The 19,865-nt window shown below is 42.9% G+C and overlaps 1 pseudogene; it reads right to left on the reverse strand.

Moving 5' to 3' along the window:
• Positions 1–366: 366 nt before the first annotated feature.
• On the reverse strand, positions 367–1,062 carry LOC102766437 (annotated as a pseudogene).
• Between the last annotated feature and the right edge of the window lie 18,803 nt (positions 1,063–19,865).

The raw sequence follows: 19,865 nt of genomic DNA on the forward strand, positions 1-19,865 counted from the left end.
TGCCAAGCACTATGTTTCCCAGATAAAAGACTATTTTTCAGCCTCCCTTGCATTGTGACATACCCACATGATGAAGTTCTGAGCGATAAGATACAAGCAGAGGTAGACCTTCCACCGAGTCTTTTTTTTTTTTAATCCTCCTAAGTTTTATTGAAAAGTGGAATGAAAATATATGAAAAACAATGGAAAGTTTAGTTTGGTCTTCAGGAACTTGGAATCTTAGTAGTTCAATATAGAGAGGGCTTTTTCAGTATTGCTAGCAGCAAACCTATAAATACCCACATTGTCACTGACTAGAAATGGCCTTCATATGACTACACATAATTAAGCACAATGATTTATTTTTGCTTAATTGGATCAGTTGAATCATTTGGCATTAATAGTTTGGACATGAATTTTGGAAGTAAAAGTTAAAGGAGGCATTACAACATCATGTTTAGGAAGATAAATTTCTTCAGGTAGTATTTTGCAAACTTCCTTTTGTTGCTCTCACCACTTGAGTATATTCCCTGCCAGTTCTTCTGTCGCAGTCACCAAAATGCCCATCTTGGCTAAAGCCCTGCTCATTTTCTTTAGATTTGCATCTAAATGAGGAATATTTCAAATTGTCCCAAGATGGGTTTCTAATCTCTCAGTGGAAGCCACTGCCAAGTCCAACAAATGTCCCAGGTATCTGTGATAAACAGCTTCAACAGGCAGGTTTTCCTGGCACAGGGGTTTCAGCAGCCTTTGCCCGAGGGACCTCTTCTCATTCAGCACTGCTTCCAAATGATCATTCATGCTTTGCAGAGTATGACACTTCTGAGCCAAAAATGAAGGATGAACAATATCTGCTGTATCTTTTTCTAGTCTTAGAAGTTCAATTTCCAGGTTTTTCTGATTGATGTCAGCCTGAATATTTGTGATCTGCTGTGGCCTGGAGAAGTTCACAAAACAATGAGCTGATTTCTTAGGTCCATTTTACATCTCCTGAGTGACTATCTCCAAAGTTACAAAAATGGCCCAGCAATACCCAGCAGCGTTTGGCCCAGACACCAGGTCCCAAATGTTCGCCACAGCCATGGCTGAAACCCACCTCCCAGAGAGTCTTAAAAGGGAAGAAATACTCTCTTCTCTATCTCCATCCAGCTACTCCACATGCAATGGCTGGAACTTAAGCAGGCACCTTGGGCCATGAGGCTGTGAACTTAGTCCTAACTAGTACATAGATTTGTAAATAGGCACTATGAGCCAGCTGGAAGACCACTTGAACCGGTTTGGCCTCCCTCTCATAGTATATCCCAAGCAAGTCACCTTAGTTCTCTGTACCTCAGTTTTGCAATCTGTAAAGTAGAAAAAAAAAGTGCAGTGTGATTGCTTCAAAAGAGTATTGTGAGGCACAAATTTCACCTAGTCCAAAGATGCCGTATGAAATATAAAGTCCTACCATATATAAAGGACTTTTGTTTCCTACAAATTAGAGAATTTTTAAGGAGGAAATGCAATAGAAGAAAGCCAGGTATGAAAAGTCTCTTCTAATTAAGTAACTGAATCAGCCCGACAGTTTCTCTGCTCATCTCTGCCAAGTTGCCCCTCCCAATCCCATCCAGGTCATTCTTTATTTTCCAAATGAGAATTTAATTTTGCTCCAACACCATTACATCTAAATTAAATATTTATAGGGCTGAATATCAATTGACTTTTAGAAATAAAGATTTGAACTCTATGAGCTGAAGATCCATGATGGTGGCAGATTAGGTGGAAGCTACACTCACCTCCTTCCAGGATCAAACTGGAATTACAACTAAAATATAGAGCAAACAGCCTGAATAACCAACTGAAGACCAGCTGAAGAGAAGTCTTATAACCAAGAATTTATAGAAGAAGCCACATCAAGACTGGTAAGAAGGGTGGAGATGCAAAAGGGGCTGCCCTGCTCCGACGGGTGGTGGCTGAGATTCAGGAGGGATATCTCAGCTGCAGGGGGTCCCCTGAGAAGCATAGGGTTTCGACCTCAAGACAGGCTCCTCAGCCCAGAGCACCAGAGTCGGAAGAGGCACCCACATAATGTCTGGCTGTGAAAATCTGTGAGGATTCTATCTGCCACGCAGAGACAGGAGTGTGCTAGAGACATAGGTGCCCTCTTAAAGGACCAACACACAAAATCTCCTTCACGGCCATCACCCTGGGCTGCAGGGGAGGGAGGGAATGGACTAGTCATGTGAGGAGACACTGGGGTGTGTGGCTCTGGGGAGAGATCGAAGGAACAGTGCCAGGAGCCCTGTGCTGATCATGCTCCCATATTGCAGACACCATCTTTCTTGGGTGGAGCACCCCTCCACATAGTATGAGCCTGGGGGAATGCAATAGCCCCCCTCTCTGGGCTCCCTGTCACCCCACCCTGTGGAGCACATGCCCTGCTGGAGAATCAGCTGCCTGGACTGGGGTGTTAGAGGTCTGGGCAGATTCAGGGGGTGTTACTGACGGAGTGGTGTGACTTGGGGTGAGGCATTCCCCTCACCTTTCGTGAACCTGACTGGCACCTACCCCTCACAGGAGATCTGCAAGCCCCACTCTCGGGGCTCCCTGCAGCTCTGCCCTCCCAATTCCTGGTTTTAATTTGCATTTCTCTGATGATTAGTGATGTTGAGCATCTTTTCATCCTTCCATTGAATATCACCTGCCAGAATGGCTACCATCAATAAATCAACAAACAACAAGTGTTGGCAAAGTTGTAGAGAAATGGGAATTCTCGTACACTGTTCGTGGGAATGCAGACTGGTGTAGCCATTGTGGAAATCAGTATGGAGTTACCTCAAAAAATTAAAAATGGAACTGCCTTATGACCCAGTGATTCCACTTCTGAGACTATATACAAAGGAATCCAAAACATTCATTCAAACAAGTGTATGCACCCCTGTGTTCATTGCAGCATTATTTTAAAAAGCCAAGATTTGGAAGCAGCCCATCAGTAGATGAGTGGATAAAGAAACCTGTGATACATCTACACAACAGAATACTACTCAGTCATAAAAAAGAAGGAACTCTTACTTTTTGCAAGAGCATGGATGGACCTGGAGGGTATTGTGCTAAGTGAAATAAGCCATTCAGAGAAAGACAAGTACCATATGATTTCACTTAGATGTGGAATCTAATGAACAAAATAAGAAACAAAATAGAAACAGACTCATAGATACAGAGAAGAGACTGACAGTTGTCAGAGGGGAGCAGGGGTAGAGGGAGCTGGGTGAAAAAGGTGAAGAGTAAAGCAAAAGAGACTCATAGACACAGACAACAAACAGCATGGTGATTACCAGAGGGAAAGGGGGTTTAGATAAATGGTGATGGAAGGAGACTTGACATGTGGTGGTGAACACACAATGCAGCATACAGATGATGTGTTATAGAATTGTACGCCCGACACCTATATAATTTTATTAACCAATGAAATTTATGAGCTAACACAGAGTAATTCAATAATTGTAAATTTCACAACCGGGCTTTGTAATCAATTACTGTTTAATAATGATATAAATGCACCTTCTCCTCAGGAGACCCTGGACAGCTATAAATTAGATTCTGCACACACAACGATCTGGCAACATCTCCATACAGGCTTTGGCTCTCCCGAGGAGTAACCGAGGCCAGGGATTAATCCCAGGCTGACTTCCCCTGGCCATGCATTTGGACCCCAGTGCACTCATCAGTCAGGCTGTGCCGAGACGAGACTTAATGAGCGCTCACACAAAACATCATTGAGAAGATAAATCACCTGGAAGGAAAACCTCACAGACCAACTCAAAGAAACACTGACAGTGTGTGGGTAATAGAGACAATAATTCATGCATTCAGCTATCCAACAGATAGTTATCAAGTGCCTACTACGTGCCAGGCACCATTCTACATCGGTGTAAGAAACAAAGATACCTGCCCTCCGAGAGGATGAGAATAAGGTGCAATGAACAATAAGCAGTAATCAACATAAGTAAGCAAATTAAACTGGGCTCAACATCAATCGACTTTCAGAAATAAAGATTTAAAATTCATCAGCTAATACAGAGTATTAGGTCATAAATGCTATGAAGAGAAACAAACTTATAAAGTATTACCCTAATTTTATGAATAAGGGAATTATAAATAAAGGTTCAAAGAAGAGAAGTAACTTGCTCAAAATCAGAAACTAACTTAGATTTGGGATTTTAATTCAGCTCTGATACCAAATTCTGCCCTCTTTCTACCTCCCACACTGAATGGGTGGACCAATGGCCAAACTTACTCCTGCTACTCTGACCTCATTTATCGCTGACTACAGCACAGAAATTCTTGTTCATAAGTTTCCCCTTCCACTACGCGTGTAACAGACTCTTTAACTCGGAAAATCAGGCTGAAGTTAAAGAATGCTCAGTAACTAGAATGGGCCATCAGTACTATGTAGCTATCCACCAGGCTTACCTCTGCACTGGGCTTGAGCAAAATTTCCCTTTTAATTTCTCTGTGATAAATGTTGGCATTATTTTCACTCTGAAATAACCTAAAAGCAATATGTTAATCACTGTTCATTTGAAACCCATTCTTTGTCGTCATAGGACCGGCCGACTATATCAGAATGCATTATAAATGCGGCTTCTATTGGGCCTGAGCTTGGTAAAGGGGCGCTGGGACCTTCGAGGAGACCTCTGTCACAAACCCACAGATCCTGGTAATTGATTAGAGAGCTTTTAAGTGAGCTCAGTGATTGCATTTTTGAATTCTTTTATATTAATTATTAAGAGCAAATTATGTTGTTGAAAGGAAGGCCATAGAAAGATGGTAATTTGATGAAATAGATTAGGGAGGCATGCTGGATAAGGTAATTGATTTTTAAAATGAAAGGCATTTGGGAGAAGGTCTGTCAAAATGGATTTAAACCACTGAAAACTGTGTACTTAGACACTATTTATGTGTTCCTTGAAGATGAAAAGAAAGTAGCGGGTGATTTGGTAGAATCTGGGAAAAAATGAAGAAAAGGGTATTTTGTTTTATATAAAACAGGCCTGCCCATCCCTGCATTGCTCTATCCAATCTTCCGTGGAAGAGTTCACAGGAGAAAGATTTCACCTGAATGCTCTCATTTTCGGAGGCTGTCCCTTTTCATCAGAAATGCCAATGCCTCCCTATAATACGGAAAGATGTCACAAAAGTCAGAGCTCAGATTTTAGAATCACTGTTATTTAAACAGTAAACTTTTGTTCTAAGAAGGACACCAACCCCTCAATTGTCATCCCCAATTTCCCACGCTCAATAGGAGGCAAGCATCTTGTAATAGTAACAGCAGCAACCAGAAGAGTAGGAACACTATGCACACCCATGTGCTTACTAGTGGTAAATAAACATCCACTGACCCCCTTTGGTGGATCCTTGGGGGGGGGGGGCATTCAGCTGGCTGCTTGAGGCCACAGACTTTCCGTCCTAGAACCACGGCCCAATTTGTCTGTGACCTCGAGAAGGTCCAGGCAGTGAAAAAACACTGCTGTGACTTACACGAAGCCTGGAGGGGCCATGTTTGGCACCATGCCAAGGTTGAGCTATTCCCCTGCTGAGATCCCTGCAGCTAAGAGAAAATAGTCCGGATGCTCAAACTGGCCGCTTCAAACAGCTCACAGCTAAGGAAGCTCCCTTGAAAGGTTTAGTGGCCACTGAGTTGTGGATGTGCTTTTATGTCAGCGAGATCATAGGCAAGAGTGGGCTCACTGGCTGTAATGTTTGAAGACCAATCTTTAACATCTGTTTCTTTTTGGTTTATTATTTGAATGTTCTTGGACCACAGTGTGTAAGTGTTTTATTGAGATCTTGTTTGGAGGTTCTAGCAGGAGAGCGCAGCTACTCGTATACCCTGGGGGGAAGGCCATCCTCTTCAACCTAGCACACAGCTTTGGGAGGGACCCACATGGATCGCTGAGGGAGGAGGGGGACACCCACCTAGCCAGCCAGATTGGCCAAATCAACCCTGGCGATCAATGGGGTGACAGATGTCACAGCCAGATTAGCCTTACATCCAAATGATGTTTTATTGAGTTGTACGCCTGAAACCTGTATGGTTTTGCAAATCAGTGTCACCCCAATAAATTCAATTTTAAAAAAAAATGAGCTCTGGCCCTGTGCCTCTGTTGGTTGGAGCATCATCCCATACACCAAAAGGTTGCAGGTTCTATTCCTGGTCAGGTCACATACCTAGGTTGGAGGTTCCATCCCTGATCAGGGCATGTACGGGAGACAGCTGATATCGTGTTCTCTCTCTCTCTCTCTCTCTCTCTCTCTCTCTCTCTCTCTCTCTCTCCCCCCCCCCTAAAAATAAAAAATTAAGAACACATACACATCCTCAGGTGAGGCTTTAAAAAAAAGATATGTCAAAATCAATGTTTTCTATATCAAACACTGCATGGAAGGTCACAATTTCTCTTGATATTAGGTTGGATTGCCTTTTGCTTTAATAATGAATGTCAATGCATGTCTTTGCTCGGTCTGAAAATGCAAAGCTTGTGCAGTATGTGAATATACCAAGCTGGTACATATATTTATGAGGATAGCATTTTAATTTGAAGGTTGGAAAAATGATATTTCATTTCAGGAAAGTCGGGGGGTGGGGAGTACTTGAGAAAACTAGAACTTGCTCAAGTAGGAGAAATAGTGATACCACGTACCAAAGTTAAATCAGGTCAGTAGTTAAAGAATAAAATTTGGATTGTTTCTCTTTGCTAAAATCACAGAAAATGCCTATGTAAGTAAAATGTTGGGATACTTGGTGGTATTCTATGTACTATCTTTGTGACATTTTTAATCTAATTTTGGTAAGTGGTTATCATTAATCTATCTGGCTTTATAATTTTTAGAGCCTATCTTTACAAAAATAAAATACCCTATGGATATTTAAACAGGGTTATAACATGTCATCCATGGATCTTAGAAGTATATGTTCAGAAATAAATGGAAGTGATTGGGTATCAGTCAAAAAAGAAAAAAAAACCCAACTCCATGGAATGCAGCTTCTGAGCCGGGGGCCAGTCATCACTGAAAGGAGGAGCTCGAGGTGTGCCCTGAGGGCCACCCCACCAGCACCATCTGCACCAGATTCTGCACGAACGAGAAACTGACCTCATGTGATGACCTTCATTCCTTCTCCTCACTGCAACAGGAAATGAATGAAATATGGCCAGGGTGAAAGGTTGGTGGGCCAGCAGTACCTATGGCTGTTGAGCTATTTCCCCTCCTTTGGATTCCTCCTTAAAGCTTGGTATGAAAAACATTGCAGTCACACAAAAGAAAGGCTAATCATAAAACACAGCCAGGGCACATCTACACCCTAATGCACCTCCTGGCATTAGTAAAAGCCAAAAGAATAAAAAAGCCCGGAGGGCACATCACTCCTAGCTGGCGGCCCCTTGGCCAGCCCATAGCCATGTTACTGCAGCCACAAGCATCATCAAGCAGCCACAAGTAGGGCTGATGCAGAAGAAAGCCTAGGTCATTACACTAAGGTGCTTCCTTAGCGTTACATGGCAAACGTAGGTTCAGAAAGAGGTTAAAGCAGGAGTGGGGAACCTTTTTTCTGCCAAGGGCCATTTGGATATTCATAACATCATTCCAGGGCCATACAAAATTATCAACTTAAAAATTAGCTTGCTATATTTGGTCAAACATTTATTAATTAACTCACCCCTAATGCCTTGGCAGGGCCAGGCCAAGTGATTCCTAGGGGCCTAATACAGCCCGCAGGCCAGACATTCCTCACCCCTGGGTTAAAGCATCCAAGGTGGGAGTGCCAAGGACATGTCCTCCAGCGGGGCATTCCAAAGAGAATGTCCCTATGGGTGGGTACAGGGTCTGAGCTCGAAGGGCCTGGGACTCTGCTCTGTTCCTGATGGCAGGGGAGCAGACTCTTTACATGCCAGACTCGGGGTAACCTCCACCTCACACTTGGTTTTGATGAATCTCACTATGATTGATTGATTGATTTTCCCAACTTTCTTCCCACAGGTGCAAATCTGAATATTTCAAGATGTTGCTAGATCTTTCATGCTGACAACCGCCGTGGAACACTATGAGCTGAGGCAGGGTTGACTCTTTCCATAGCAGTGGTTGGCATAAACACTGTTCCTCTGAGCACTGAGCCTGGGAAGGCAATTAGATAGATGGATGAAGAGGATAAAATGCATGCTCTACAAGTGATGAAAACCAGAGCAAGTCTGTCTCCGGTCTTCAGATCAGAGGCAATGAAGAGAGCAGGAGGCCCTCCACTGGACCAAAGAGGAGGTATGCAACTGTCACTTTCATGGCAGCCGTAAAGAAGCACAAATAGATTAAAAGGGGGTCAGAGAACTTTTAATAAGCGCAGAGGGAGAAATGACCAATTGTTGACTGATCTGCATTCAGTCTTGTAGTAACAGGACCAATGGCTTTATCTACCCCATTTCAGATGACAACATGCAGAGCTTTGAAAGCCTCAAGCTCCTACAACAAACCAGGCAGTTGACAGTCTTGTGGTCAGCAGCCCACTCTTTCTAGTCTGTCCCAGCACAAACAAGACTGGGCCCCAAAAGAGTCAGGTGGAGAGGTCTGAAGGCAGAACAGCACCTGCACTGAATATGGCACAGAAGGAGAAGAGTCCAGCAGAAAGAAGAGACTAACAGCAAGGAGCTGGAGAAGGGCTGTAGGTCTCACCAGGCTCCCATGCCTACCACTGCCCTTGAAAGACCACAGGAGTGCCAAGCCCTGGCTCCACTAGCCTCCAGCTTTCTTGACGGAAAAACAAAAATCAGATTGTAGGCTACCATCCGTAAGCCCACTCTGTCTGCAATTCAGACCTGGCTGGGCTAAGAGTTTCAAAATTAGAAGGTGGCCTGTATCTTTATCTCACAATTCCAGGCTGTAAGCCTAGGACAGGTACCCCAGTGCATTCTTAAACTATGTATGTCATAATATATGAGGATGAGCTCCCCTTCATCACAACTTTAAGTACATGTTTTGAAAGTGTACCTACATATAAATATGTATGTTTATATATACATATACATAGTTTGTGTGTGTATATAGTCCTGTTTTCTGACCATCAGCCCTACAAAGCTATAAGCTCCACTGTGATTCTTCATGGTGCTCCCTTCAAAGGAGCAAGGGGTCTGCAGGCCCCCACCCTCCATGTACTTGGCCACAAGGGCCTGCATTTTTTTCTAATTTGCACAACCAGCTCGTTACTGAGCCAAGCCCCACGTTCCCTTTCTGACTCCATAATCTTTCTACTCTAATGGGAAAAAGGGGGCTGATTCTTTGCCAACTTCCCCCCTTCTCCTTACCAACAGGGAGCTACCTTTAGCTGCTTCGCTTCTCCTCTACCTCCACTTCCCCTTCCCCACTCCAAAGAGTTCTTTTTTTAGAGATTGTGTGATACAGGATCAAGAGCACACAGAACAAGAGATAGAAATAGAGAGGCAGGAGACAAAAAAGGAAAGAATTTAGGCCAAAAAAAACTAAGCTGATCTGTGTTACAAAGACTTAACAAGTGGGGCAAGGGCAGGAGAAGAGAAAGTTGGGAAATATGTATTTGGGTTCCCATTAATAAATAGTCTTTAATAGATGTGAGCAAATAATTAAATGTCCTTTTAATAATCTCTATAATCTTAGAAAACGATGCCACTCAGAGACTGAGCCACATGGGTTTACAGGTTGCCAAGGGTTTTATCTCATTGATCCAGAGAGAGTGTGAATGCCAGAAAACTAGATAGATATTGGTGGAAAGTGGAAAACACTGGAATATATTGTCTTCTCCCCTTCTCCAACCCCTGGATTAAAGAATGCCACATAGGTGCAGAACATTTTTTAAGCCTGGTACCAATGCAAAAGGAATTTTTTAAAGCCAAACCTATGGGCCTATCCAACAGCCATGAGACGGAAGAGAATGCTCAGCTGCCACACATGAATAATGCAGTTGCCCCTTCCTGCTTCTCCATAAAGAGAACAAGAAAAAACACAGAGCTTAATTTTCACATACTGCAAAGCAAGAACAGCAAACAGCATCAAGAGACTTTGGAGGTACATACCTCTGAGAACAATCTACTACAGGATCCAGAAGAAAATCTTAGAAACCTGTTCATCATGCTTTTTACCTTATCTGTGCCAAAACTGGCAATAACACCTCTATCCCCACTTCCATTGCCATATGCTTGTTCCCAGGCAGCCCTGCTTTTCACCAATATGTTGTAGATGTCAGTACAATGGCTCTTATATTCCTTTCACTTTCTGGAACTTTCACATTGTGCTGTAATGATTATGCATTGTTTCTATAATAATTTCAAAAACTAACTTGACAGGAAATAAAACCATCTCCCTTAACCAAATATAAATTTTCTTTAAAAAATGATTCACTGCCCTGACCGGTTTGGCTCAGTGGATGGAGCATCAGCCTGCGGACTCAAGGGTCCCAGGTTCAATTCCAGTCAGGGGCATGTACCTTGGTTGTGGGCACATCCCCAGTGGGGAGTGTGCAGGAGGTAGCTGATTGATGTTTCTCTCTCATCGATGTTTCTGGCTCTCTATCCCTCTCCCTTCCTCCATAAACAAAAATCCTAATTAAGCACTTAGCAAATAGAAACCAGAAAAGCATTTGTAAAAATAACACATCATGTCCTAATAGAGCTCATCCCAAGAACAGAGCCTATTAAAAATAATCACCATGTTAATATATTTAAAAGCAAATATTTTAACTCAGTAGACACCAAGAAACATTTAATCAAATCCCTCACTTATGCCTGAGTTAATGAAAAATAAAAGAACCTTGATAAATTAAAAAATAACTCTTACTTATTAACTCAATAAAAAAATTCACACGCCATCACCACCCCACAAAATATTCAGCAGAGTACTTAAGAATAAACCCCTGGAAGTGTTTCCATTCAAGAAAGAAAAAAAACAAAGATGCCCATTATCACCACTGTTACTTAACATGGCACTGTAAGTGCTATTCAATGCAAAAAGTAGTATATATTGGAAAAGAGACAGCAAAATCATCTTTATTTGTAGCTGACTATATACTTGGGAAAGCCCAACGAATCCATTGAAAAGCGAATAGAAAAAAAATAAGAGATATCAGTAAGAGAACTAAATTTTAAAACATTTAGAAAATCAATATCTTTTTATACCAAGAATAACTATATTTTAAAAATGGGAAAAGATACTTCTCCAAAGAATACAAATAAGCAAAATCAATATTTAGGAATGAATTTTACAAAAACATACAAAACCCTAGAGAGTTGTACTAGAGGTCAAAACGGAACTCCCGAATCCGCTGAATGTGTTGTTCCCAGACACTTTGTAATACTCAGTTTTGTGATATTGTAGAGGAAATTCCAATAAAAACTCCCAATTCATGAACCTTGACAACATAGTTCCAAAACTCATCTGGAAGAATGAACTCGGCAAGAACAGTCAGGAAAAAAGAAATCGGAAAATGTAATTACTTCAAGGATTTGGGGTGACTTGGACTGCCAGATGGTAAAACCTATTATAATACTTTTATACAGAAGACACAATAGAAATGTAACAGAACATCCAGACATAGATGCAAGTGTATATGGAAATTCACTATAAGATTTTAAAAAGACATTTCAAATCAGTCAGGGGGGTGGGGAGGATTCAACAAATGATGTTAGAACAACTAGCTAGTCATTTGGAAAACTCGGATCAAAATATATATATTAGCTCTGGTCAGTTAAGTTCAGTGGATAGAGCATCAGCCTCTGGACCAAAGGGTCCCAGGTTCGATTCCCAACTGGAGCATGTACTTTGGTTGCAGGCTCCATCCCCGGGCCTGGTTGGGGCATGTGCAGGAGGCAACCAATCAAAGGATCTCTCAGATCGATGTTTCTTTCTCTGTGTCTCTCACCTTCCCTTCCACTCTCTCTAAAAATCAATGGGAAAATATCCTTGGGTGAGGATTAATAACAACAAGAACAAATATATATATAGATTAGGTATGGGCATGGGAAAGGGTATAGCTATACACATACATGTACATATGTAATACATCATATACATGTACATGTACATGTACATATACATATATGTACATATACATATATGTATATGTACATGTACATATACAGCTAGAATAAAAGATATTTTATTGTCCTGGGTTGGATAATACAGTTCATAACATCAAACCAAGTCCAGAAGCTGTGAAAAAAACAAATGACTATTTTGATTACATAAAACAGACTGTGCTGAGAGAGATGGCATAAATACAGCTTAAATACAACTGTTTGCCCTGGGGAGGGGACATAGACTGGAAAGGGATCCAGGGGCCTGGAAATGTCCTATATCTTAGCCTGGATGATGGCTGCATGGGTGTGTGCATATATAAAATCCATTGAGCTGTACAGTTAAGATTTGTGCATGTTATCAGATATAACTCATGCCTCAGTAAAAAAAGAAAGAAAGAATAAAGGAAATAAATCAAGCATAGATCCTGTCTTTCCCATAAAAATTATATTTCAGGGTAAGCAAAGACATAATGAGGAAGAATTCTTCTTCATCCAAAAGTTACAGTTAATAAATGCAAACGGAACAAAAGAATTAGAAATTCACCACTTTGCAATACCTAATGAAAGAGTTGATCCACAAAGTGCCTGTCAATGGCTGTTAAAGCCACTCCAGCAGTGGTTCTCAAACTCCAGCGTGCGTCAGAATCACTTGGTGTGATGGTTAATTTTACTTGATTGGCCACAGGCTACTCAAATATTTGATCACACATCATTCTGGGCGTTTCTGTGAGGGAGTTTTTGGATACAGCTAACATTATAAATCAGTAGATGAGTAAAGCAGATTGCCTCCATAATGTGGGTAGGCCTAATCCAATCAGTTGAGGGCCTGCGCTGAGCAAAAGGCTGACTTTCTGCCCAAGCAAGATGAGTTCTGTACTGTCTGCTCTTGCTGTTTCTATAGCATGTCTTTTGGCTTCATCTGCAACATCAGCTCTTAGACTAGAATTGTGTCATCAGCTCTCACCGGGTCTCAGGCCTGCCAACCTACTCTGCAGATCTGAACGTGCCAGCCTCCCTAATCTCGTGAGTCAGTTCCTTATCCTAAGCCAATCTGCCCATATCCAGATAGATAGATAGATAGATAGATAGATAGATAGATAGATAGATAGATAGATAGATACAAATATATGTATCTGTTTCATTTCTCTGGAGAACTCAAACACACCTGGAGAACTTAGGGAAACAAACTGCTGGGTCCCACCCCAGAGTTTCTGATGCAGTCGATGTGGGGTGGGACATAGAATCAGCATTTCTCACAAGTTCCCGGATGATGCTGATGCTGCTAATTGTGGGACCAAGGTTTTGGAAACCAAGGTATCATATGTGGAATCTAATGAGCAAAATGAACTAACAAGCAAAATAGAGACAGACTCAAAACCACTGTCAGGGTTGGGTAAGGGGGGAGAGGGGGGAGGGGAGGGAGAGGATTGAGGAAAAACGGGGGGGAAAAGAGAAAAAACTCATGGACACGGACAACAGTATGCTGATGGTGGGGGTTAGGGGCGGTAAAGGGAGATGGAGGAGCGTATGGGAGGATAAATGATGATGGGTGGAGACTTGACTTGGGTGGTGAACACACAATACAGATGAGGTGCTGTAGGTAATTTTGTTAACCACTGTCACTCAATAAATACAATAAAAAGGAAAAAAAAACCTTAAAAATAAATTTAAAAATCTAAAAATAACTAAATAATAAAATAAAGTTTAAGAAAAAGAAAACCAATGTGTTAGATAAAAGGTTGATAAGGATGTTCATAATGAATAAATCAAACTGACAACACCTAAACTCACTGATCAATCTTAAGTTCAGTTGATAGGAAATGGGGCAATAGAGAAACAGGATACAGAACACCATAAACACACAGTCAGCCAAATCCAGGGCATGGGAAAATCTACAGGAAAAAAAAAAAAAAAGACCCGGAGTCTTCCACAAATAAATGCCATGAAGGAGAGTGAAAGGGGGAACTGTCAATGACCGAAAGAATTTAAATGACCTTTGAGGGGACTGATTCCAACCAGCTACCTACTGTTTCAAGGGAGAAGTTAAAAAATTTTGGGTGGTTTTAGAAAATTGTCATCAGTGTAATTGGATGGGGTAATGGAATTATGCATATCCTTTTTAAGCGCCCATCTGTTAGACCAGGGTTTCTTAGCCTTGGCACTGTTGATGTTCTGGGCCAAGTAATTCTTTGTTTGGGGGCTATCCTGTGCATTGTGGGATGTATGGCAGCATCCCTGTCCTCTCTCTGCAAGATGCCAGTAGCAACCACACCAGCCCCAGCTGTGAAATCCAGAACTGTCTCAGACACTGCCACGTCCCCTGGAGGGCAAATTACTCCTAGTAGAGGACCACTGTGCTAGCTATATCTTCTGAAGAATTTGCAAGCGAAGTGATATGGCTGGGGTTCTGTTCTAAAATGCTCCAGGAAACACTGTGGGGAGTGGGTGGGAGGCGGAGTTACTGGATTGGCAAAACGGTGACAGCTTTTGAAGCTGGGAAGTGAGTGTCTGGTGGTCTCTGTCTAGTCCCGCCGTGGTCGGCAAACTGCGGTTCGCGAGCCACATGCGGCTCTTTGGCCCCCTTGAGTGTGGCCACGAAGTTTCAGTCGCACTGTACGTGCGCGCCCGCACGTGGTATTTTGTGGAAGAGCCACACTCAAGGGGCCGCAGTTTGCTGACCACTGGTCTAGTCCCTGCGCTTTAATATATGTTTGAACACTTCCAATGAAACGTTTTTACAAAAACACATGCACACACATAAAGAAATACTGCAGAAACACATTTCTGACGAATGTTCATGATATTAGGTGGGAAAAAAGAACAGATCGCCAGGTAATATGTATATTGTAACTCCCGGGTGATATAAAAGAGAGATAACGATACTAAAGGAGGATAGGAGTTCAAATATTTACATTAATGGTTTGCGACCGGTGGAACTCTGGGTAACAATTCTCTTCTTCCAATCAGTAGTTTTCCACATGAACATACACATACTATTCAATGTAAACAAACAAATAAAATACAAACTGATAAAGAAGAACGAGATTGCTTTAGAGCAGTGGTTCTCAACCTGTGGGTTGCGACCCCTTCGGCAGTCAAATGACCCTTTCACAGGGGTCGCCTAAGACCATCCTGCATATCAGATATTTACATTATGATTCATAACAGTAGCAACATTATGAAGTAGCAACGAAAATAATTTTATGGTTGGGTCACAACATGAGGAACTGTATTTAAAGGGCCAGAAGGTTGAGAACCACAGCTTTAGAGAGACACCATATGGGCAAGAAAAGAAACAAAAAGACTATTCAAAACGAATACAAAATCTCAAAAAGTATATAAATTATGGAGCTTTTGAGTAGAGGGGAAAGATACCTCATAGCTAAAGCAAGTTCATAGACATACGTGTTGTGTTTCTTGATCCTGATCTTAGTCACCTAAATTCCACTTGATTTCCCATTTCAGAAGGCAGAATTACATGCAATAAGTTTTAGAAAGACTTCTCTCTAAACAGAGACTGGTATTGTCCTTACCAGGCAAATATTTAAACTAAAGTTTTTAAAATAATCATGTTGGTGCTTAAATCCAAGTGGAAAACTCAGCTATCCAGCTATACTCATGCCCCGAAGATTCTGGGTGTCAGGGGTTTTGCTCTCTTCGGCTTTTCAATGCCAAATATAAATTATTTGCTATTTAATCACCTGCTACTTTGGCTCACCTGAGTGGCTGCAGCCTGACTTTGGCACAAGTAATTAACAGTGAGTAGAGTTCCCAGTGTGATGGTTCCTTCTGCAGTATCTGGCCTAAATTTCAGTTCCCTGTATATCTTCAATCTTCCAGCGATCTGCTGTTAGATCATCTCCACCTCCGTGGTCATCCCCTCCCCTATAAGGTGGAGCTCATGAAGACAAGACTTTTGTCTTCTTCAGTGCTGTGTCCCCAGTGCCTACAAGACGGCTTGATGCACTCACTGTAGGTGCTTACTGCTGAAAAATGATTCAATCGTGTTTCCCTTCCTTTCCCCCACTTCCGGCCCTCTTGGGAAACATCCACTATCTCTGGGGCTACCAAACGTCTTAAATTCTCAGCAGACTCAGATTCCATTAACGTGCTGCCCACCCCCACTTCAGGTGGGTTAATGAAGATGTTAACATACACCAACTCGGTACTATATGCACGTGCGCACGCGTGCACACACACACACACCACTCTGCACACCCAGACACCTCCACACCTTGCCCCTGGTGATACTTTCCATTTATTCTTTGTGCCTCAGCCAATCTGTGCTCAATCTCATTGTCTTCTTAATAAAACTAGTTAATTAATTAGTTTCCAGAGTTAAAATTCATGAGGCAGCGCAGGGAACGTCTGCATCTGTAGCTTTTTCTGAATTCCCTCTAGCTGCAGGCTTTTTCCATTCTGCCCACAAAGGCTTCTAAGTTTATTTGAAGACATGTCCCCATGAACTCCCCCAGGTCTTCAGCAGCCCACGGCAGATTTCCCTGCTCCTCCCAATCATTTTCGGCTCAATTCACTCCAGTGTTTGGTGTGAGAATTGACATCACATTCTGGAACCAAGGCCAACTCTCAGCTAACAATCCTCTTTCAGGCCTGGCCCTCTGCCAAGATCCACTCGGGGTCCCATAATGTCACCCCAAATCCTCCTGTAGCCACTTGTTAGTGTAGCCACTAGTCCTACCTCTCCCTGAGGAAAAGAGGACAGCGAGGCCCAGCAAGTTGAGGCATCCAAGTTCAAAGCCTCCACGTGGCCTAGACTCCAGATGAGACTCGAAAGTGGGTGCTGCCAACTCCTCCCCACGCGGGGGCTCCTTCCTGCTTCTCCGGAACCAGGGGCATGGGCTCACGGCAGGATGAGGACACAAAGCCTTCACGGGGCTTGACATGGAACAGAAGCAATACAGTGATCTTTCCTCACCCGCAGTTTCACTTTTCCAGTTTCAGTTTCCCCTGCGGTCAATCACAGTCAGAAAATATTAAACGGAAAATTCCAGAAATAAAGAATTCATTTGTTTTAAATTGCAAGCTGTTCTGAATAGCATGGTGAAATCACTGGACATCTCGCTCCATCCAGCCCCATCCTGCCCAGAAATGAATCATCCTTTTGTCCAGCATCTCCAGGCTGTAGATGGGCACCCTGTATTAGTCACTTAGTCATCTCTGTGATCAGTTGGGTTATGAGAGGAAGAGAGACCCCATTCACATAACTTTTATGACAGCATCTATATATATAAAACCCTGACATGCAAATAGGCCGAACAGCCAAACAACCAAATAACCAAACCGAACAACCGGTCGCTATGACGTGTGCTGACCACCAGGGGGTGCACGTGGAACATGGTGGGCGTCGGCAGCAACTGGTAGAGTGTGGAACATGGCAGGCTTCAGCTGTGGTGGGACGGTGGAGCAGGTGATCAGGGGGTGCCAGACCAAGGTGGGGCGCTGGATGTTGTCATCGCAACAAAAATATGTAAGGAAAAATTTGACAGAAATGAAAGGAGAAATAGATAATTCAAAAATAATAGAAGCCCTGACCAGTGTGCTCAGTGGTGAGAGAGTTGGCCCTTGCACCAAAGGGTCCGGCACCCAGCTCAGGGCTTCTCCACCTCCTCCTGCTCCTGAGGGGGTGATCAGGGCTGGCAGCTGCCTCTTGCACCCCACTGCCAGCACCAGAGCCACTGCTCATACCCACAGTTGGTCCCGATTGCTTGGTGCTGTCAGCGGTGCGAGTGGCGCCTGCTTGCCCCGATCACCCCTGAGGGCTTCTTCACCTCCCCCTGCTCCTGAGGAACAATCAGGGCAGCAGCTGCCGCTTGCACCCACTGACAGCGCCGGCCCTGCTTGCACCTGTTGCTGGCGCTGGCCCAATCACTCTGCACCATCAGCAGGTGCGAGCAGGCCCAGTGCTGTCAGCGCATGGGAGTGGCAGTGGTGGGAGCAGGGATGCCGGCAGACAGGGGACCAGGGCCGTGGCAGGAGGGGCCAGGTGGAGGCGTGGAGGATGGGCCAAGACCCACCCCTGTGCCCACCGTAGCCTCGCGGCCCACAGTTCCTTTTAAGGTGCATGAATTCATGCACTGGGTCCCTACCATTGTTATAATTGTTCAATTTTATTAGTAGTTATTGTTATTAATCTCTTACTGTACCTAATTTATAAATTAAACTTTACCTTAGATATGCATGTACAGGGAATAAACATAGTATATATAGGGTTCCATACTATTCATGGTTTCAGGCATCCACTGGGGGTCTTGGAACCCATCCCCACAGATAAGGGGGGACTACTATTTTTTAAATATATTGTAGAACAGTTTTGTAAAGATAACCAAGAAATACAGGGAAAAGTAAATTTAAAAAGCCCGGCTGGTGTAGCTCAGTGGTTGAGCATCGACCCATGCACCAACAGGTCACCAGCTGGATTCCCAGTCAGGGAACATGCCCCAGTTGTGGGCTTGATCCCCAGTAAAGGGTGTACAGGAAGCAGCTAATTGATGATGTTTCTCTCTCATTGGTGTTTCTATTTCTCTCTCCCTCTCCCTTCCTCTCTCTGTATAACAACAACAACAACAAAATCAATAACATATCTTTTAAAAAGTAAATACAAAAGAGTATACAATAAAATCTTCCTCTTATCCCCAACTGCAGGCCACCCAGCTCCCTCTTAGGCTATTAGCACTCTTGTAATTCCTCTGGCAGTAATCTATGCATATGAGTCTCTGTGTATACAAATATGTTGTGTGTATGTGTTGTGAATGAATATCCTTTTGTTACAAATCAGATAAGCCACTAGTCAATATTCTATACCTTGCTTCATTCAACCAGCAAATCTTGGATAGTGTTCCAAATTAATGCTTAGAAATCTCACAATTTCTCCTTACCAGTAGCATGGACATTTATACTATGTATGAGAAACACTGCAATACGTACTCTAGTCCATACATTCCCTGAGATCTTCTGGTTGTAGAATATTAGAGCTAAATTGAAACTCATCCTAGTTCACTTCATCTGCTTTATTTTGAGTCTGTTGTTCCTCAATTTCATCACACTTTTGGTTATTAATGCCCCCATTCAATGTTTCATATTCACTAGCCTTCTTAATCCAGTTTACTTTTTTGAGGCTTAATACCCTCACAGAGACACCGTGTGTGAAATTATCTTTTACAATGCTGAATCCAAGCAGTTTATAGTTTTCAGTCAATTACTCCCAGCTGCCAGAGCTGAGCTCGGATAACATCTCTGGCTAAATTTCTTCCTTCTTGGATCATGAATTCTCAGGCAGGACTAATCCTGGTGTCTGGTGAGGCCACGTATTCGGACTCACACTCAGACCAAAGACACTCTTCGAACTTAGAAATCCACACTCATAAGCCGTACGTGTTCTGGAAAGTTCCAGTACAAATGCCAGACTGATAAGCTTAATGGTACTTCACAGCCCCCGATTGAGAGCTACCTTTTAAAATCCATTTGTGTACTTTTTTCTTAAATCCTTTGGCCAATAAAAACAATTCTCTGGCCATTTAATTCAACTCTGTTGGTTTTTCCTGTGTAAGAAACTATCCCCAAAACTTAGTGGCTTCAAGAAAAACATCATTTACTTGCCTCATGATTCTACAGGTGAGGGAGCTGATCTAGGCACAGCTGGGTAGTTCTGCTGATGGAGGCTGGACTCAATTGTGCAGCTGTGATCAGCAGCTGCTCTGTTTTGGGGCCCTGCTTCTAGGTGAGGCTGGTTATCAGCTGGGGAGGGGTTACCAGCCAGCAGGCCAGCATGGGCTCCCTCACATAGAGAGGCAGGGGCAG

Source organism: Myotis davidii, unplaced genomic scaffold (genome assembly GCF_000327345.1).
Source record: "Myotis davidii unplaced genomic scaffold, ASM32734v1 scaffold199, whole genome shotgun sequence".
Taxonomy (NCBI): domain Eukaryota; kingdom Metazoa; phylum Chordata; class Mammalia; order Chiroptera; family Vespertilionidae; genus Myotis; species Myotis davidii.